Raw genomic sequence first — 22,348 nt, 5'->3', positions numbered from 1 at the left:
AGGTTCCGGAATGCACCAAGGTTCCGGAATGTTCGGAATTCCGGAATGCACCAAGGTTCCGGAATGTTCGGAATTCCGGAATGTTCAGAGTTCCGGAATGCACCAAGGTTCCGGAATGTTCGGAATTCCGGAATGTACCAAGGTTCCGGAATGTTCAGAGTTCCGGAATGCACCAAGGTTCCGGAATGTTCGGAATTCCGGAATGTTCAGAGTTCCGGAATGCACCAAGGTTCCGGAATGTTCGGAATTCCGGAATGTTCAGAGTTCCGGAATGCACCAAGGTTCCGGAATGTTCGGAATTCCGGAATGTTCAGAGCTCCGGAATGCACCAAGGTTCCGGAATGTTCAGAGTTCCGGAATGTTCAGAGTTCCGGAATGCACCAAGGTTCCGGAATGTTCAGAGTTCCGGAATGTTCAGAGTTCCGGAATGCACCAAGGTTCCGGAATGTTCAGAGTTCCGGAATGTTCAGAGTTCCGGAATGCACCAAGGTTCCGGAATGTTCGGAATTCCGGAATGCACCAAGGTTCCGGAATGTTCGGAATTCCGGAATGTTCAGAGTTCCGGAATGCACCAAGGTTCCGGAATGTTCGGAATTCCGGAATGCACCAAGGTTCCGGAATGTTCGGAATTCCGGAATGTTCAGAGTTCCGGAATGCACCAAGGTTCCGGAATGTTCGGAATTCCGGAATGTACCAAGGTTCCGGAATGTTCAGAGTTCCGGAATGCACCAAGGTTCCGGAATGTTCAGAGTTCCGGAATGTTCAGAGTTCCGGAATGCACCAAGGTTCCGGAATGTTCAGAGTTCCGGAATGTTCAGAGTTCCGGAATGCACCAAGGTTCCGGAATGTTCAGAGTTCCGGAATGTTCAGAGTTCCGGAATGCACCAAGGTTCCGGAATGTTCGGAATTCCGGAATGCACCAAGGTTCCGGAATGTTCGGAATTCCGGAATGTTCAGAGTTCCGGAATGCACCAAGGTTCCGGAATGTTCGGAATTCCGGAATGCACCAAGGTTCCGGAATGTTCGGAATTCCGGAATGCACCAAGGTTCCGGAATGCACCAAGGTTCCGGAATGCGCAAAGGTTCCGGAATGTTCGGAGTTCCGGAATGTTCAGAGTTCCGGAATGCACCAAGGTTCCGGAATGTTCGGAATTCCGGAATGTTCAGAGTTCCGGAATGCACCAAGGTTCCGGAATGTTCAGAGTTCCGGAATGTTCAGAGTTCCGGAATGCACCAAGGTTCCGGAATGTTCGGAATTCCGGAATGCACCAAGGTTCCGGAATGTTCGGAATTCCGGAATGTTCAGAGTTCCGGAATGCACCAAGGTTCCGGAATGTTCGGAATTCCGGAATGCACCAAGGTTCCGGAATGTTCGGAATTCCGGAATGTTCAGAGTTCCGGAATGCACCAAGGTTCCGGAATGTTCAGAGTTCCGGAATGTTCAGAGTTCCGGAATGCACCAAGGTTCCGGAATGTTCGGAATTCCGGAATGCACCAAGGTTCCGGAATGTTCGGAATTCCGGAATGCACCAAGGTTCCGGAATGCACCAAGGTTCCGGAATGCGCAAAGGTTCCGGAATGTTCGGAGTTCCGGAATGTTCAGAGTTCCGGAATGCACCAAGGTTCCGGAATGTTCGGAATTCCGGAATGTTCAGAGTTCCGGAATGCACCAAGGTTCCGGAATGTTCGGAATTCCGGAATGCACCAAGGTTCCGGAATGTTTGGAATTCCGGAATGTTCAGAGTTCCGGAATGCACCAAGGTTCCGGAATGTTCGGAATTCCGGAATGTACCAAGGTTCCGGAATGTTCAGAGTTCCGGAATGCGCAAAGGTTCCGGAATGTTCGGAATTCCGGAATGTTCAGAGTTCCGGAATGCACCAAGGTTCCGGAATGTTCGGAATTCCGGAATGTTCAGAGTTCCGGAATGCACCAAGGTTCCGGAATGTTCGGAATTCCGGAATGTTCAGAGCTCCGGAATGCACCAAGGTTCCGGAATGTTCAGAGTTCCGGAATGTTCAGAGTTCCGGAATGCACCAAGGTTCCGGAATGCACCAAGGTTCCGGAATGTTCGGAATTCCGGAATGCACCAAGGTTCCGGAATGCACCAAGGTTCCGGAATGTTCGGAATTCCGGAATGTTCAGAGTTCCGGAATGTTCGGAATTCCGGAATGCACCAAGGTTCCGGAATGTTCGGAATTCCGGAATGTTCAGAGTTCCGGAATGTTCGGAATTCCGGAATGCACCAAGGTTCCGGAATGTTCGGAATTCCGGAATGCACCAAGGTTCCGGAATGCACCAAGGTTCCGGAATGTTCGGAATTCCGGAATGTTCAGAGTTCCGGAATGCACCAAGGTTCCGGAATGTTCGGAATTCCGGAATGTTAAGAGTTCCGGAATGTTCAGAGTTCCGGAATGTTCAGAGTTCCGGAATGCACCAAGGTTCCGGAATGTTCGGAATTCCGGAATGCACCAAGGTTCCGGAATGTTCGGAATTCCGGAATGTTCAGAGTTCCGGAATGTTCAGAGTTCCGGAATGCACCAAGGTTCCGGAATGTTCGGAATTCCGGAATGCACCAAGGTTCCGGAATGTTCAGAATTCCGGAATGTTCAGAGTTCCGGAATGTTCAGAGTACCGGAATCCACCAAGGTTCCGGAATGTTCAGAGTTCCGGAATGCACCAAGGTTCCGGAATGTTCGGAATTCCGGAATGCACCAAGGTTCCGGAATGCGCAAAGGTTCCGGAATATTCGGAGTTCCGGAATGTTCAGAGTTCCGGAATGCACCAAGGTTCCGGAATGTTCGGAATTCCGGAATGTTCAGAGTTCCGGAATGCACCAAGGTTCCGGAATGTTCAGAGTTCCGGAATGTTCAGAGTTCCGGAATGCACCAAGGTTCCGGAATGTTCGGAATTCCGGAATGTTCAGAGTTCCGGAATGTTCGGAATTCCGGAATGCACCAAGGTTCCGGAATGTTCGGAATTCCGGAATGCACCAAGGTTCCGGAATGCACCAAGGTTCCGGAATGTTCGGAATTCCGGAATGTTCAGAGTTCCGGAATGCACCAAGGTTCCGGAATGTTCGGAATTCCGGAATGTTAAGAGTTCCGGAATGTTCAGAGTTCCGGAATGTTCAGAGTTCCGGAATGCACCAAGGTTCCGGAATGTTCGGAATTCCGGAATGCACCAAGGTTCCGGAATGTTCGGAATTCCGGAATGTTCAGAGTTCCGGAATGTTCAGAGTTCCGGAATGCACCAAGGTTCCGGAATGTTCGGAATTCCGGAATGCACCAAGGTTCCGGAATGTTCAGAATTCCGGAATGTTCAGAGTTCCGGAATGTTCAGAGTACCGGAATCCACCAAGGTTCCGGAATGTTCAGAGTTCCGGAATGCACCAAGGTTCCGGAATGTTCGGAATTCCGGAATGCACCAAGGTTCCGGAATGCGCAAAGGTTCCGGAATGTTCGGAGTTCCGGAATGTTCAGAGTTCCGGAATGCACCAAGGTTCCGGAATGTTCGGAATTCCGGAATGTTCAGCGTTCCGGAATGCACCAAGGTTCCGGAATGTTCAGAGTTCCGGAATGTTCAGAGTTCCGGAATGCACCAAGGTTCCGGAATGTTCGGAATTCCGGAATGTTCAGAGTTCCGGAATGCACCAAGGTTCCGGAATGTTCGGAATTCCGGAATGCACCAAGGTTCCGGAATGTTCAGAATTCCGGAATGTTCAGAGTTCCGGAATGCACCAAGGTTCCGGAATGTTCGGAATTCCGGAATGTACCAAGGTTCCGGAATGTTCAGAGTTCCGGAATGCACCAAGGTTCCGGAATGTTCGGAATTCCGGAATGTTCAGAGTTCCGGAATGCACCAAGGTTCCGGAATGTTCGGAATTCCGGAATGTACCAAGGTTCCGGAATGTTCGGAATTCCGGAATGCACCAAGGTTCCGGAATGCACCAAGGTTCCGGAATGTTCGGAATTCCGGAATGCACCAAGGTTCCGGAATGTTCGGAATTCCGGAATGCACCAAGGTTCCGGAATGCACCAAGGTTCCGGAATGTTCGGAATTCCGGAATGCACCAAGGTTCCGGAATGTTCGGAATTCCGGAATGTTCAGAGTTCCGGAATGCACCAAGGTTCCGGAATGTTCAGAGTTCCGGAATGTTCAGAGTTCCGGAATGCACCAAGGTTCCGGAATGTTCGGAATTCCGGAATGCACCAAGGTTCCGGAATGTTCAGAGTTCCGGAATGTTCAGAGTTCCGGAATGCACCAAGGTTCCGGAATGTTCGGAATTCCGGAGTGTTCAGAGTTCCGGAATGCACCAAGGTTCCGGAATGTTCAGAGTTCCGGAATGTTCAGAGTTCCGGAATGCACCAAGGTTCCGGAATGTTCGGAATTCCGGAATGTTCAGAGTTCCGGAATGCACCAAGGTTCCGGAATGTTCGGAATTCTGGAATGTACCAAGGTTCCGGAATGTTCGGAATTCCGGAATGCACCAAGGTTCCGGAATGCACCAAGGTTCCGGAATGTTCGGAATTCCGGAATGCACCAAGGTTCCGGAATGTTCGGAATTCCGGAATGCACCAAGGTTCCGGAATGTTCGGAATTCCGGAATGTTCAGAGTTCCGGAATGCACCAAGGTTCCGGAATGTTCAGAGTTCCGGAATGTTCAGAGTTCCGGAATGCACCAAGGTTCCGGAATGTTCGGAATTCCGGAATGCACCAAGGTTCCGGAATGTTCAGAGTTCCGGAATGCACCAAGGTTCCGGAATGTTCGGAATTCCGGAATGTTCAGAGTTCCGGAATGCACCAAGGTTCCGGAATGTTCGGAATTCCGGAATGCACCAAGGTTCCGGAATGTTCGGAATTCCGGAATGCACCAAGGTTCCGGAATTCAGAGTTCCGGAATGCACCAAGGTTCCGGAATGTTGGGAATTCCGGAATGTTCGGAATTCCGGAATGTTCAGAGTTCCGGAATGTTTGGAGTTCCGGATTGCACCAAGGTTCCGGAATGTTCAGAGTTCCGGAATGTTCGGAATTCCGGAATGTTCAGAGTTCCGGAATGCACCAAGGTTCCGGAATGTTCGGAATTCCAGAATGTTCAGAGTTCCGGAATGTTCAGAGTTCCGGAGTGTTCAGAGTTCCGGAATGCACCAAGGTTCCGGAATGTTCAGAGTTCCGGAATGTTCAGAGTTCCGGAATGCACCAAGGTTCCGGAATGTTCAGAGTTCCGGAATGTTCAGAGTTCCGGAATGCACCAAGGTTCCGGAATGTTCGGAATTCCGGAATGCACCAAGGTTCCGGAATGTTCAGAGTTCCGGAATGCACCAAGGTTCCGGAATGTTCGGAATTCCGGAATGCACCAAGGTTCCGGAATGTTCGGAATTCCGGAATGCACCAAGGTTCCGGAATGCACCAAGGTTCCGGAATGCGCAAAGGTTCCGGATTGTTCGGAGTTCCGGAATGTTCAGAGTTCCGGAATGCACCAAGGTTCCGGAATGTTCGGAATTCCGGAATGCACCAAGGTTCCGGAATGCACCAAGGTTCCGGAATGCACAAAGGTTCCGGATTGTTCGGAGTTCCGGAATGTTCAGAGTTCCGGAATGCACCAAGGTTCCGGAATGTTCGGAATTCCGGAATGTTCAGAGTTCCGGAATGCACCAATGTTCCGGAATGTTCAGAGTTCCGGAGTGTTCAGAGTTCCGGAATGCACCAAGGTTCCGGAATGTTCGGAATTCCGGAATGTACCAAGGTTCCGGAATGTTCAGAGTTCCGGAATGCACCAAGGTTCCGGAATGTTCGGAATTCCGGAATGTTCAGAGTTCCGGAATGCACCAAGGTTCCGGAATGTTCGGAATTCCGGAATGTACCAAGGTTCCGGAATGTTCGGAATTCCGGAATGCACCAAGGTTCCGGAATGCACCAAGGTTCCGGAATGTTCGGAATTCCGGAATGCACCAAGGTTCCGGAATGTTCGGAATTCCGGAATGCACCAAGGTTCCGGAATGTTCAGAGTTCCGGAATGTTCGGAATTCCGGAATGTTCAGAGTTCCGGAATGCACCAAGGTTCCGGAATGTTCGGAATTCCGGAATGTACCAAGGTTCCGGAATGTTCAGAGTTCCGGAATGCACCAAGGTTCCGGAATGTTCGGAATTCCGGAATGTTCAGAGTTCCGGAATGCACCAAGGTTCCGGAATGTTCAGAGTTCCGGAATGTTCAGAGTTCCGGAATGCACCAAGGTTCCGGAATGTTCGGAATTCCGGAATGCACCAAGGTTCCGGAATGTTCAGAATTCCGGAATGTTCAGAGTTCCGGAATGCACCAAGGTTCCGGAATGTTCGGAATTCCGGAATGCACCAAGGTTCCGGAATGTTCGGAATTCCGGAATGCACCAAGGTTCCGGAATGTTCAGAATTCCGGAATGCACCAAGGTTCCGGAATGTTCGGAATTCCGGAATGCACCAAGGTTCCGGAATGTTCGGAATTCCGGAATGCACCAAGGTTCCGGAATGCACCAAGGTTCCGGAATGCGCAAAGGTTCCGGATTGTTCGGAGTTCCGGAATGTTCAGAGTTCCGGAATGCACCAAGGTTCCGGAATGTTCGGAATTCCGGAATGCACCAAGGTTCCGGAATGCACCAAGGTTCCGGAATGCACAAAGGTTCCGGATTGTTCGGAGTTCCGGAATGTTCAGAGTTCCGGAATGCACCAAGGTTCCGGAATGTTCGGAATTCCGGAATGTTCAGAGTTCCGGAATGCACCAATGTTCCGGAATGTTCAGAGTTCCGGAGTGTTCAGAGTTCCGGAATGCACCAAGGTTCCGGAATGTTCGGAATTCCGGAATGTACCAAGGTTCCGGAATGTTCAGAGTTCCGGAATGCACCAAGGTTCCGGAATGTTCGGAATTCCGGAATGTTCAGAGTTCCGGAATGCACCAAGGTTCCGGAATGTTCGGAATTCCGGAATGTACCAAGGTTCCGGAATGTTCGGAATTCCGGAATGCACCAAGGTTCCGGAATGCACCAAGGTTCCGGAATGTTCGGAATTCCGGAATGCACCAAGGTTCCGGAATGTTCGGAATTCCGGAATGCACCAAGGTTCCGGAATGTTCAGAGTTCCGGAATGTTCGGAATTCCGGAATGTTCAGAGTTCCGGAATGCACCAAGGTTCCGGAATGTTCGGAATTCCGGAATGTACCAAGGTTCCGGAATGTTCAGAGTTCCGGAATGCACCAAGGTTCCGGAATGTTCGGAATTCCGGAATGTTCAGAGTTCCGGAATGCACCAAGGTTCCGGAATGTTCAGAGTTCCGGAATGTTCAGAGTTCCGGAATGCACCAAGGTTCCGGAATGTTCGGAATTCCGGAATGCACCAAGGTTCCGGAATGTTCAGAATTCCGGAATGTTCAGAGTTCCGGAATGCACCAAGGTTCCGGAATGTTCGGAATTCCGGAATGCACCAAGGTTCCGGAATGTTCGGAATTCCGGAATGCACCAAGGTTCCGTAATGTTCGGAATTCCGGAATGCACCAAGGTTCCGGAATGTTCGGAATTCCGGATTGCACCAAGGTTCCGGAATGTTCGGAATTCCGGAATGTTCAGAGTTCCGGAATGCACCAAGGTTCCGGAATGCACCAAGGTTCCGGAATGCGCAAAGGTTCCGGAATGTTCGGAGTTCCGGAATGCACCAAGGTTCCGGAATGTTCGGAATTCCGGAATGTTCAGAGTTCCGGAATGCACCAAGGTTCCGGAATGTTCGGAATTCCGGAATGCACCAAGGTTCCGGAATGTTCGGAATTCCGGAATGTTCAGAGTTCCGGAATGTTCAGAGTTCCGGAATGTTCAGAGTTCCGGAATGCACCAAGGTTCCGGAATGTTCGGAATTCCGGAATGCACCAAGGTTCCGGAATGTTCGGAATTCCGGAATGTTCAGAGTTCCGGAATGCACCAAGGTTCCGGAATGTTCGGAATTCCGGAATGTTCAGAGTTCCGGAATGCACCAAGGTTCCGGAATGTTCGGAATTCCGGAATGTTCAGAGTTCCGGAATGCACCAAGGTTCCGGAATGTTCGGAATTCCGGAATGTTCAGAGTTCCGGAATGCACCAAGGTTCCGGAATGTTCAGAGTTCCGGAATGTTCAGAGTTCCGGAATGCACCAAGGTTCCGGAATGTTCAGAGTTCCGGAATGTTCAGAGTTCCGGAATGCACCAAGGTTCCGGAATGTTCAGAGTTCCGGAATGTTCAGAGTTCCGGAATGCACCAAGGTTCCGGAATGTTCGGAATTCCGGAATGTTCAGAGTTCCGGAATGCACCAAGGTTCCGGAATGTTCAGAGTTCCGGAATGTTCAGAGTTCCGGAATGCACCAAGGTTCCGGAATGTTCGGAATTCCGGAATGCACCAAGGTTCCGGAATGTTCGGAATTCCGGAATGTTCAGAGTTCCGGAATGCACCAAGGTTCCGGAATGTTCGGAATTCCGGAATGCACCAAGGTTCCGGAATGCACCAAGGTTCCGGAATGTTCGGAATTCCGGAATGCACCAAGGTTCCGGAATGTTCGGAATTCCGGAATGTTCAGAGTTCCGGAATGCACCAAGGTTCCGGAATGTTCAGAGTTCCGGAATGTTCAGAGTTCCGGAATGCACCAAGGTTCCGGAATGTTCGGAATTCCGGAATGCACCAAGGTTCCGGAATGTTCGGAATTCCGGAATGTTCAGAGTTCCGGAATGCACCAAGGTTCCGGAATGTTCGGAATTCCGGAATGCACCAAGGTTCCGGAATGCACCAAGGTTCCGGAATGTTCGGAATTCCGGAATGCACCAAGGTTCCGGAATGTTCGGAATTCCGGAATGTTCAGAGTTCCGGAATGCACCAAGGTTCCGGAATGTTCAGAGTTCCGGAATGTTCAGAGTTCCGGAATGCACCAAGGTTCCGGAATGTTCGGAATTCCGGAAGGCACCAAGGTTCCGGAATGTTCGGAATTCCGGAATGTTCAGAGTTCCGGAATGCGCAAAGGTTCCGGAATGTTCGGAGTTCCGGAATGTTCAGAGTTCCGGAATGCACCAAGGTTCCGGAATGTTCGGAATTCCGGAATGTTCAGAGTTCCGGAATGCACCAAGGTTCCGGAATGTTCGGAATTCCGGAATGTTCAGAGTTCCGGAATGCACCAAGGTTCCGGAATGTTCGGAATTCCGGAATGTTCAGAGTTCCGGAATGCACCAAGGTTCCGGAATGTTCGGAATTCCGGAATGTTCAGAGTTCCGGAATGCACCAAGGTTCCGGAATGTTCAGAGTTCCGGAATGTTCAGAGTTCCGGAATGCACCAAGGTTCCGGAATGTTCAGAGTTCCGGAATGTTCAGAGTTCCGGAATGCACCAAGGTTCCGGAATGTTCGGAATTCCGGAATGCACCAAGGTTCCGGAATGTTCGGAATTCCGGAATGTTCAGAGTTCCGGAATGTTCAGAGTTCCGGAATGCACCAAGGTTCCGGAATGTTCGGAATTCCGGAATGCACCAAGGTTCCGGAATGTTCGGAATTCCGGAATGTTCAGAGTTCCGGAATGCACCAAGGTTCCGTAATGTTCGGAATTCCGGAATGCACCAAGGTTCCGGAATGTTCGGAATTCCGGAATGCACCAAGGTTCCGGAATGCACCAAGGTTCCGGAATGCGCAAAGGTTCCGGAATGTTCGGAGTTCCGGAATGTTCAGAGTTCCGGAATGCACCAAGGTTCCGGAATGTTCGGAATTCCGGAATGTTCAGAGTTCCGGAATGCACCAAGGTTCCGGAATGTTCAGAGTTCCGGAATGTTCAGAGTTCCGGAATGCACCAAGGTTCCGGAATGTTCAGAGTTCCGGAATGTTCAGAGTTCCGGAATGCACCAAGGTTCCGGAATGTTCGGAATTCCGGAATGTTCAGAGTTCCGGAATGCACCAAGGTTCCGGAATGTTCGGAATTCCGGAATGCACCAAGGTTCCGGAATGTTCGGAATTCCGGAATGCACCAAGGTTCCGGAATGTTCGGAATTCCGGAATGTTCAGAGTTCCGGAATGCACCAAGGTTCCGGAATGTTCGGAATTCCGGAATGCACCAAGGTTCCGGAATGTTCAGAATTCCGGAATGTTCAGAGTTCCGGAATGTTCAGAGTTCCGGAATGCACCAAGGTTCCGGAATGTTCGGAATTCCGGAATGTTCAGAGTTCCGGAATGCACCAATGTTCCGGAATGTTCAGAGTTCCGGAGTGTTCAGAGTTCCGGAATGCACCAAGGTTCCGGAATGTTCAGAGTTCCGGAATGCACCAAGGTTCCGGAATGTTCGGAATTCCGGAATGTTCAGAGTTCCGGAATGCACCAAGGTTCCGGAATGTTCGGAATTCCGGAATGTACCAAGGTTCCGGAATGTTCGGAATTCCGGAATGCACCAAGGTTCCGGAATGCACCAAGGTTCCGGAATGTTCGGAATTCCGGAATGCACCAAGGTTCCGGAATGTTCAGAGTTCCGGAATGTTCGGAATTCCGGAATGTTCAGAGTTCCGGAATGCACCAAGGTTCCGGAATGGTCGGAATTCCGGAATGTACCAAGGTTCCGGATGCACCAAGGTTCCGGAATGTTCGGAATTCCGGAATGCACCAAGGTTCCGGAATGTTCGGAATTCCGGAATGCACCAAGGTTCCGGAATGCACCAAGGTTCCGGAATGTTCGGAATTCCGGAATGCACCAAGGTTCCGGAATGCACCAAGGTTCCGGAATGTTCGGAATTCCGGAATGTTCAGAGTTCCGGAATGCACCAAGGTTCCGGAATGTTCGGAATTCCGGAATGCACCAAGGTTCCGGAATGTTCGGAATTCCGGAATGCACCAAGGTTCCGGAATGTTCAGAGTTCCGGAATGTTCGGAATTCCGGAATGTTCAGAGTTCCGGAATGCACCAAGGTTCCGGAATGGTCGGAATTCCGGAATGTACCAAGGTTCCGGAATGCACCAAGGTTCCGGAATGTTCGGAATTCCGGAATGCACCAAGGTTCCGGAATGTTCGGAATTCCGGAATGCACCAAGGTTCCGGAATGCACCAAGGTTCCGGAATGTTCGGAATTCCGGAATGTTCAGAGTTCCGGAATGCACCAAGGTTCCGGAATGTTCGTAATTCCGGAATGTTCAGAGTTCTGGAGTGTTCAGAGTTCCGGAGTGCACCAAGGTTCCGGAATGCACCAAGGTTCCGGAATGTTCGGAATTCCGGAATGTTCAGAGTTCCGGAAGGTTCAGAGTTCCGGAATGCACCAAGGTTCCGGAATGTTCAGAATTCCGGAATGTTCATTTTTCCGGAATGCACCAAGGTTCCGGAATGTTAAGAGTTCCGGAATGCACCAAGGTTCCGGAATGTTCGGAATTCCGGAATGCACCAAGGTTCCGGAATGTTCGGAATTCCGGAATGTTCAGAGTTCAGGAATGTTCAGAGTTCCGGAATGTTCAGAGTTCCGGAATTCACCAAGGTTCCGGAATGTTCGGAATTCCGGAATGCACCAAGGTTCCGGAATGTTCAGAGTTCCGGAATGCACCAAGGTTCCGGAATGTTCATAGTTCCGGAATGCACCAAGGTTCCGGAATGTTCGGAATTCCGGAATGCACCAAGGTTCCGGAATGCACCAAGGTTCCGGAATGTTCGGAATTCCGGAATGCACCAAGGTTCCGGAATGTTCGGAATTCCGGAATGTTCAGAGTTCCGGAATGCACCAAGGTTCCGGAATGTTCGGAATTCCGGAATGTACCAAGGTTCCGGAATGTTCAGAGTTCCGGAATGCACCAAGGTTCCGGAATGTTCGGAATTCCGGAATGCACCAAGGTTCCGGAATGTTCGGAATTCCGGAATGCACCAAGGTTCCGGAATGCACCAAGGTTCCGGAATGCGCAAAGGTTCCGGATTGTTCGGAGTTCCGGAATGTTCAGAGTTCCGGAATGCACCAAGGTTCCGGAATGTTCGGAATTCCGGAATGCACCAAGGTTCCGGAATGCACCAAGGTTCCGGAATGCACAAAGGTTCCGGAATGTTCGGAATTCCGGAATGTTCAGAGTTCCGGAATGTTCAGAGTTCCGGAATGCACCAAGGTTCCGGAATGTTCGGAATTCCGGAATGTTCAGAGTTCCGGAATGCACCAATGTTCCGGAATGTTCAGAGTTCCGGAGTGTTCAGAGTTCCGGAATGCACCAAGGTTCCGGAATGTTCGGAATTCCGGAATGTACCAAGGTTCCGGAATGTTCAGAGTTCCGGAATGCACCAAGGTTCCGGAATGTTCGGAATTCCGGAATGTTCAGAGTTCCGGAATGCACCAAGGTTCCGGAATGTTCGGAATTCCGGAATGTACCAAGGTTCCGGAATGTTCGGAATTCCGGAATGCACCAAGGTTCCGGAATGCACCAAGGTTCCGGAATGTTCGGAATTCCGGAATGCACCAAGGTTCCGGAATGTTCGGAATTCCGGAATGCACCAAGGTTCCGGAATGTTCAGAGTTCCGGAATGTTCGGAATTCCGGAATGTTCAGAGTTCCGGAATGCACCAAGGTTCCGGAATGTTCGGAATTCCGGAATGTACCAAGGTTCCGGAATGTTCAGAGTTCCGGAATGCACCAAGGTTCCGGAATGTTCGGAATTCCGGAATGTTCAGAGTTCCGGAATGCACCAAGGTTCCGGAATGTTCGGAATTCCGGAATGTTCAGAGTTCCGGAATGCACCAAGGTTCCGGAATGTTCAGAGTTCCGGAATGTTCAGAGTTCCGGAATGCACCAAGGTTCCGGAATGTTCAGAGTTCCGGAATGTTCAGAGTTCCGGAATGCACCAAGGTTCCGGAATGTTCAGAGTTCCGGAATGTTCAGAGTTCCGGAATGCACCAAGGTTCCGGAATGTTCGGAATTCCGGAATGCACCAAGGTTCCGGAATGTTCGGAATTCCGGAATGTTCAGAGTTCCGGAATGCACCAAGGTTCCGGAATGTTCGGAATTCCGGAATGCACCAAGGTTCCGGAATGTTCGGAATTCCGGAATGCACCAAGGTTCCGGAATGCACCAAGGTTCCGGAATGCGCAAAGGTTCCGGATTGTTCGGAGTTCCGGAATGTTCAGAGTTCCGGAATGCACCAAGGTTCCGGAATGTTCGGAATTCCGGAATGCACCAAGGTTCCGGAATGCACCAAGGTTCCGGAATGCACAAAGGTTCCGGAATGTTCGGAATTCCGGAATGTTCAGAGTTCCGGAATGTTCAGAGTTCCGGAATGCACCAAGGTTCCGGAATGTTCGGAATTCCGGAATGTTCAGAGTTCCGGAATGCACCAATGTTCCGGAATGTTCAGAGTTCCGGAGTGTTCAGAGTTCCGGAATGCACCAAGGTTCCGGAATGTTCGGAATTCCGGAATGTACCAAGGTTCCGGAATGTTCAGAGTTCCGGAATGCACCAAGGTTCCGGAATGTTCGGAATTCCGGAATGTTCAGAGTTCCGGAATGCACCAAGGTTCCGGAATGTTCGGAATTCCGGAATGTACCAAGGTTCCGGAATGTTCGGAATTCCGGAATGCACCAAGGTTCCGGAATGCACCAAGGTTCCGGAATGTTCGGAATTCCGGAATGCACCAAGGTTCCGGAATGTTCGGAATTCCGGAATGCACCAAGGTTCCGGAATGTTCAGAGTTCCGGAATGGTCGGAATTCCGGAATGTACCAAGGTTCCGGAATGCACCAAGGTTCCGGAATGTTCGGAATTCCGGAATGCACCAAGGTTCCGGAATGTTCGGAATTCCGGAATGCACCAAGGTTCCGGAATGCACCAAGGTTCCGGAATGTTCGGAATTCCGGAATGTTCAGAGTTCCGGAATGCACCAAGGTTCCGGAATGTTCGGAATTCCGGAATGTTCAGAGTTCCGGAGTGTTCAGAGTTCCGGAGTGCACCAAGGTTCCGGAATGCACCAAGGTTCCGGAATGTTCGGAATTCCGGAATGTTCAGAGTTCCGGAAGGTTCAGCGTTCCGGAATGCACCAAGGTTCCGGAATGTTCAGAATTCCGGAATGTTCAGAGTTCCGGAATGCACCAAGGTTCCGGAATGTTCGGAATTCCGGAATGTTCATTTTTCCGGAATGCACCAAGGTTCCGGAATGTTAAGAGTTCCGGAATGCACCAAGGTTCCGGAATGTTCGGAATTCCGGAATGCACCAAGGTTCCGGAATGTTCAGAGTTCCGGAATGTTCAGAGTTCCGGAATGCACCAAGGTTCCGGAATGTTCGGAATTCCGGAATGCACCAAGGTTCCGGAATGTTCAGAGTTCCGGAATGCACCAAGGTTCCGGAATGCACCAAGGTTCCGGAATGTTCGGAATTTCGGAATGCACCAAGGTTCCGGAATGTTCGGAATTCCGGAATGCACCAAGGTTCCGGAATGCACCAAGGTTCCGGAATGTTCGGAATTCCGGAATGTTCAGAGTTCCGGAATGCACCAAGGTTCCGGAATGTTCGGAATTCCGGAATGTTCAGAGTTCCGGAGTGTTCAGAGTTCCGGAGTGCACCAAGGTTCCGGAATGCACCAAGGTTCCGGAATGTTCGGAATTCCGGAATGTTCAGAGTTCCGGAAGGTTCAGAGTTCCGGAATGCACCAAGGTTCCGGAATGTTCAGAATTCCGGAATGTTCAGAGTTCCGGAATGCACCAAGGTTCCGGAATGTTCGGAATTCCGGAATGTTCATTTTTCCGGAATGCACCAAGGTTCCGGAATGTTAAGAGTTCCGGAATGCACCAAGGTTCCGGAATGTTCGGAATTCCGGAATGCACCAAGGTTCCGGAATGTTCGGAATTCCGGAATGTTCAGAGTTCCGGAATGCACCAAGGTTCCGGAATGTTCGGAATTCCGGAATGTACCAAGGTTCCGGAATGTTCGGAATTCCGGAATGCACCAAGGTTCCGGAATGTTCGGAATTCCGGAATGTTCAGAGTTCCGGAATGCACCAAGGTTCCGGAATGTTCAGAGTTCCGGAATGTTCAGAGTTCCGGAATGCACCAAGGTTCCGGAATGTTCGGAATTCCGGAATGCACCAAGGTTCCGGAATGTTCAGAGTTCCGGAATGCACCAAGGTTCCGGAATGTTCGGAATTCCGGAATGCACCAAGGTTCCGGAATGTTCGGAATTCCGGAATGTTCAGAGTTCCGGAATGCACCAAGGTTCCGGAATGTTCGGAATTCCGGAATGCACCAAGGTTCCGGAATGTTCAGAGTTCCGGAATGCACCAAGGTTCCGGAATGTTCGGAATTCCGGAATGCACCAAGGTTCCGGAATGTTCGGAATTCCGGAATGCACCAAGGTTCCGGAATTCAGAGTTCCGGAATGCACCAAGGTTCCGGAATGTTCGGAATTCCGGAATGTTCGGAATTCCGGAATGTTCAGAGTTCCGGAATGTTTGGAGTTCCGGATTGCACCAAGGTTCCGGAATGTTCAGAGTTCCGGAATGTTCGGAATTCCGGAATGTTCAGAGTTCCGGAATGTTCGGAATTCCGGAATGTTCAGAGTTCCGGAATGCACCAAGGTTCCGGAATGCACCAAGGTTCCGGAATGTTCGGAATTCCGGAATGTTCAGAGTTCCGGAGTGTTCAGAGTTCCGGAGTGCACCAAGGTTCCGGAATGCACCAAGGTTCCGGAATGTTCGGAATTCCGGAATGCACCAAGGTTCCGGAATGTTCGGAATTCCGGAATGCACCAAGGTTCCGGAATGTTCAGAGTTCCGGAATGTTCGGAATTCCGGAATGTTCAGAGTTCCGGAATGCACCAAGGTTCCGGAATGGTCGGAATTCCGGAATGTACCAAGGTTCCGGAATGCACCAAGGTTCCGGAATGTTCGGAATTCCGGAATGCACCAAGGTTCCGGAATGTTCGGAATTCCGGAATGCACCAAGGTTCCGGAATGTTCGGAATTCCGGAATGTTCAGAGTTCCGGAATGCACCAAGGTTCCGGAATGTTCGGAATTCCGGAATGCACCAAGGTTCCGGAATGTTCGGAATTCCGGAATGCACCAAGGTTCCGGAATGCACCAAGGTTCCGGAATGCGCAAAGGTTCCGGATTGTTCGGAGTTCCGGAATGTTCAGAGTTCCGGAATGCACCAAGGTTCCGGAATGTTCGGAATTCCGGAATGCACCAAGGTTCCGGAATGCACCAAGGTTCCGGAATGCACAAAGGTTCCGGAATGTTCGGAATTCCGGAATGTTCAGAGTTCCGGAATGTTCAGAGTTCCGGAATGCACCAAGGTTCCGGAATGTTCGGAATTCCGGAATGTTCAGAGTTCCGGAATGCACCAATGTTCCGGAATGTTCAGAGTTCCGGAGTGTTCAGAGTTCCGGAATGCACCAAGGTTCCGGAATGTTCGGAATTCCGGAATGTACCAAGGTTCCGGAATGTTCAGAGTTCCGGAATGCACCAAGGTTCCGGAATGTTCGGAATTCCGGAATGTTCAGAGTTCCGGAATGCACCAAGGTTCCGGAATGTTTGGAATTCCGGAATGTACCAAGGTTCCGGAATGTTCGGAATTCCGGAATGCACCAAGGTTCCGGAATGCACCAAGGTTCCGGAATGTTCGGAATTCCGGAATGCACCAAGGTTCCGGAATGTTCGGAATTCCGGAATGCACCAAGGTTCCGGAATGTTCAGAGTTCCGGAATGGTCGGAATTCCGGAATGTACCAAGGTTCCGGAATGCACCAAGGTTCCGGAATGTTCGGAATTCCGGAATGCACCAAGGTTCCGGAATGTTCGGAATTCCGGAATGCACCAAGGTTCCGGAATGCACCAAGGTTCCGGAATGTTCGGAATTCCGGAATGTTCAGAGTTCCGGAATGCACCAAGGTTCCGGAATGTTCGGAATTCCGGAATGTTCAGAGTTCCGGAGTGTTCAGAGTTCCGGAGTGCACCAAGGTTCCGGAATGCACCAAGGTTCCGGAATGTTCGGAATTCCGGAATGTTCAGAGTTCCGGAAGGTTCAGCGTTCCGGAATGCACCAAGGTTCCGGAATGTTCAGAATTCCGGAATGTTCAGAGTTCCGGAATGCACCAAGGTTCCGGAATGTTCGGAATTCCGGAATGTTCATTTTTCCGGAATGCACCAAGGTTCCGGAATGTTAAGAGTTCCGGAATGCACCAAGGTTCCGGAATGTTCGGAATTCCGGAATGCACCAAGGTTCCGGAATGTTCAGAGTTCCGGAATGTTCAGAGTTCCGGAATGCACCAAGGTTCCGGAATGTTCGGAATTCCGGAATGCACCAAGGTTCCGGAATGTTCAGAGTTCCGGAATGCACCAAGGTTCCGGAATGCACCAAGGTTCCGGAATGTTCGGAATTTCGGAATGCACCAAGGTTCCGGAATGTTCGGAATTCCGGAATGCACCAAGGTTCCGGAATGCACCAAGGTTCCGGAATGTTCGGAATTCCGGAAGGTTCAGAGTTCCGGAATGCACCAAGGTTCCGGAATGTTCAGAATTCCGGAATGTTCAGAGTTCCGGAATGCACCAAGGTTCCGGAATGTTCGGAATTCCGGAATGTTCATTTTTCCGGAATGCACCAAGGTTCCGGAATGTTAAGAGTTCCGGAATGCACCAAGGTTCCGGAATGTTCGGAATTCCGGAATGCACCAAGGTTCCGGAATGTTCGGAATTCCGGAATGTTCAGAGTTCCGGAATGCACCAAGGTTCCGGAATGTTCGGAATTCCGGAATGTACCAAGGTTCCGGAATGTTCGGAATTCCGGAATGCACCAAGGTTCCGGAATGTTCGGAATTCCGGAATGTTCAGAGTTCCGGAATGCACCAAGGTTCCGGAATGTTCAGAGTTCCGGAATGTTCAGAGTTCCGGAATGCACCAAGGTTCCGGAATGTTCGGAATTCCGGAATGCACCAAGGTTCCGGAATGTTCAGAGTTCCGGAATGCACCAAGGTTCCGGAATGTTCGGAATTCCGGAATGCACCAAGGTTCCGGAATGTTCGGAATTCCGGAATGTTCAGAGTTCCGGAATGCACCAAGGTTCCGGAATGTTCGGAATTCCGGAATGCACCAAGGTTCCGGAATGTTCAGAGTTCCGGAATGCACCAAGGTTCCGGAATGTTCGGAATTCCGGAATGCACCAAGGTTCCGGAATGTTCGGAATTCCGGAATGCACCAAGGTTCCGGAATTCAGAGTTCCGGAATGCACCAAGGTTCCGGAATGTTCGGAATTCCGGAATGTTCGGAATTCCGGAATGTTCAGAGTTCCGGAATGTTTGGAGTTCCGGATTGCACCAAGGTTCCGGAATGTTCAGAGTTCCGGAATGTTCGGAATTCCGGAATGTTCAGAGTTCCGGAATGTTCGGAATTCCGGAATGTTCAGAGTTCCGGAATGCACCAAGGTTCCGGAATGCACCAAGGTTCCGGAATGTTCGGAATTCCGGAATGTTCAGAGTTCCGGAGTGTTCAGAGTTCCGGAGTGCACCAAGGTTCCGGAATGCACCAAGGTTCCGGAATGTTCGGAATTCCGGAATGCACCAAGGTTCCGGAATGTTCGGAATTCCGGAATGCACCAAGGTTCCGGAATGTTCAGAGTTCCGGAATGTTCGGAATTCCGGAATGTTCAGAGTTCCGGAATGCACCAAGGTTCCGGAATGGTCGGAATTCCGGAATGTACCAAGGTTCCGGAATGCACCAAGGTTCCGGAATGTTCGGAATTCCGGAATGCACCAAGGTTCCGGAATGTTCGGAATTCCGGAATGCACCAAGGTTCCGGAATGTTCGGAATTCCGGAATGTTCAGAGTTCCGGAATGCACCAAGGTTCCGGAATGTTCGGAATTCCGGAATGCACCAAGGTTCCGGAATGTTCGGAATTCCGGAATGCACCAAGGTTCCGGAATGCACCAAGGTTCCGGAATGCGCAAAGGTTCCGGATTGTTCGGAGTTCCGGAATGTTCAGAGTTCCGGAATGCACCAAGGTTCCGGAATGTTCGGAATTCCGGAATGCACCAAGGTTCCGGAATGCACCAAGGTTCCGGAATGCACAAAGGTTCCGGAATGTTCGGAATTCCGGAATGTTCAGAGTTCCGGAATGTTCAGAGTTCCGGAATGCACCAAGGTTCCGGAATGTTCGGAATTCCGGAATGTTCAGAGTTCCGGAATGCACCAATGTTCCGGAATGTTCAGAGTTCCGGAGTGTTCAGAGTTCCGGAATGCACCAAGGTTCCGGAATGTTCGGAATTCCGGAATGTACCAAGGTTCCGGAATGTTCAGAGTTCCGGAATGCACCAAGGTTCCGGAATGTTCGGAATTCCGGAATGTTCAGAGTTCCGGAATGCACCAAGGTTCCGGAATGTTCGGAATTCCGGAATGTACCAAGGTTCCGGAATGTTCGGAATTCCGGAATGCACCAAGGTTCCGGAATGCACCAAGGTTCCGGAATGTTCGGAATTCCGGAATGCACCAAGGTTCCGGAATGTTCGGAATTCCGGAATGCACCAAGGTTCCGGAATGTTCAGAGTTCCGGAATGGTCGGAATTCCGGAATGTACCAAGGTTCCGGAATGCACCAAGGTTCCGGAATGTTCGGAATTCCGGAATGCACCAAGGTTCCGGAATGTTCGGAATTCCGGAATGCACCAAGGTTCCGGAATGCACCAAGGTTCCGGAATGTTCGGAATTCCGGAATGTTCAGAGTTCCGGAATGCACCAAGGTTCCGGAATGTTCGGAATTCCGGAATGTTCAGAGTTCCGGAGTGTTCAGAGTTCCGGAGTGCACCAAGGTTCCGGAATGCACCAAGGTTCCGGAATGTTCGGAATTCCGGAATGTTCAGAGTTCCGGAAGGTTCAGCGTTCCGGAATGCACCAAGGTTCCGGAATGTTCAGAATTCCGGAATGTTCAGAGTTCCGGAATGCACCAAGGTTCCGGAATGTTCGGAATTCCGGAATGTTCATTTTTCCGGAATGCACCAAGGTTCCGGAATGTTAAGAGTTCCGGAATGCACCAAGGTTCCGGAATGTTCGGAATTCCGGAATGCACCAAGGTTCCGGAATGTTCAGAGTTCCGGAATGTTCAGAGTTCCGGAATGCACCAAGGTTCCGGAATGTTCGGAATTCCGGAATGCACCAAGGTTCCGGAATGTTCAGAGTTCCGGAATGCACCAAGGTTCCGGAATGCACCAAGGTTCCGGAATGTTCGGAATTTCGGAATGCACCAAGGTTCCGGAATGTTCGGAATTCCGGAATGCACCAAGGTTCCGGAATGCACCAAGGTTCCGGAATGTTCGGAATTCCGGAATGTTCAGAGTTCCGGAATGCACCAAGGTTCCGGAATGTTCGGAATTCCGGAATGTTCAGAGTTCCGGAGTGTTCAGAGTTCCGGAGTGCACCAAGGTTCCGGAATGCACCAAGGTTCCGGAATGTTCGGAATTCCGGAATGTTCAGAGTTCCGGAAGGTTCAGAGTTCCGGAATGCACCAAGGTTCCGGAATGTTCAGAATTCCGGAATGTTCAGAGTTCCGGAATGCACCAAGGTTCCGGAATGTTCGGAATTCCGGAATGTTCATTTTTCCGGAATGCACCAAGGTTCCGGAATGTTAAGAGTTCCGGAATGCACCAAGGTTCCGGAATGTTCGGAATTCCGGAATGCACCAAGGTTCCGGAATGTTCGGAATTCCGGAATGTTCAGAGTTCCGGAATGCACCAAGGTTCCGGAATGTTCGGAATTCCGGAATGTACCAAGGTTCCGGAATGTTCGGAATTCCGGAATGCACCAAGGTTCCGGAATGTTCGGAATTCCGGAATGTTCAGAGTTCCGGAATGCACCAAGGTTCCGGAATGTTCAGAGTTCCGGAATGTTCAGAGTTCCGGAATGCACCAAGGTTCCGGAATGTTCGGAATTCCGGAATGCACCAAGGTTCCGGAATGTTCAGAGTTCCGGAATGCACCAAGGTTCCGGAATGTTCGGAATTCCGGAATGCACCAAGGTTCCGGAATGTTCGGAATTCCGGAATGTTCAGAGTTCCGGAATGCACCAAGGTTCCGGAATGTTCGGAATTCCGGAATGCACCAAGGTTCCGGAATGTTCAGAGTTCCGGAATGCACCAAGGTTCCGGAATGTTCGGAATTCCGGAATGCACCAAGGTTCCGGAATGTTCAGAGTTCCGGAATGCACCAAGGTTCCGGAATGTTCGGAATTCCGGAATGTTCGGAATTCCGGAATGTTCAGAGTTCCGGAATGTTTGGAGTTCCGGATTGCACCAAGGTTCCGGAATGTTCAGAGTTCCGGAATGTTCGGAATTCCGGAATGTTCAGAGTTCCGGAATGTTCGGAATTCCGGAATGTTCAGAGTTCCGGAATGCACCAAGGTTCCGGAATGCACCAAGGTTCCGGAATGTTCGGAATTCCGGAATGTTCAGAGTTCCGGAGTGTTCAGAGTTCCGGAGTGCACCAAGGTTCCGGAATGCACCAAGGTTCCGGAATGTTCGGAATTCCGGAATGCACCAAGGTTCCGGAATGTTCGGAATTCCGGAATGCACCAAGGTTCCGGAATGTTCAGAGTTCCGGAATGTTCGGAATTCCGGAATGTTCAGAGTTCCGGAATGCACCAAGGTTCCGGAATGGTCGGAATTCCGGAATGTACCAAGGTTCCGGAATGCACCAAGGTTCCGGAATGTTCGGAATTCCGGAATGCACCAAGGTTCCGGAATGTTCGGAATTCCGGAATGCACCAAGGTTCCGGAATGTTCGGAATTCCGGAATGTTCAGAGTTCCGGAATGCACCAAGGTTCCGGAATGTTCGGAATTCCGGAATGTACCAAGGTTCCGGAATGTTCGGAATTCCGGAATGCACCAAGGTTCCGGAATGTTCGGAATTCCGGAATGTTCAGAGTTCCGGAATGCACCAAGGTTCCGGAATGTTCAGAGTTCCGGAATGTTCAGAGTTCCGGAATGCACCAAGGTTCCGGAATGTTCGGAATTCCGGAATGCACCAAGGTTCCGGAATGTTCAGAGTTCCGGAATGCACCAAGGTTCCGGAATGTTCGGAATTCCGGAATGTTCAGAGTTCCGGAATGCACCAAGGTTCCGGAATGTTCGGAATTCCGGAATGCACCAAGGTTCCGGAATGTTCGGAATTCCGGAATGCACCAAGGTTCCGGAATTCAGAGTTCCGGAATGCACCAAGGTTCCGGAATGTTCGGAATTCCGGAATGTTCGGAATTCCGGAATGTTCAGAGTTCCGGAATGTTTGGAGTTCCGGATTGCACCAAGGTTCCGGAATGTTCAGAGTTCCGGAATGTTCGGAATTCCGGAATGTTCAGAGTTCCGGAATGTTCGGAATTCCGGAATGTTCAGAGTTCCGGAATGCACCAAGGTTC

The sequence above is a fragment of the Rhamphochromis longiceps genome, linkage group LG13, assembly GCF_057381845.1.
Source record: "Rhamphochromis longiceps isolate RC_006_pf linkage group LG13, R_longiceps_female_GT1.1, whole genome shotgun sequence".
In the NCBI taxonomy this organism is placed as follows: Eukaryota; Metazoa; Chordata; class Actinopteri; order Cichliformes; family Cichlidae; genus Rhamphochromis; species Rhamphochromis longiceps.
This window is presented reverse-complemented; position numbering follows the sequence as displayed.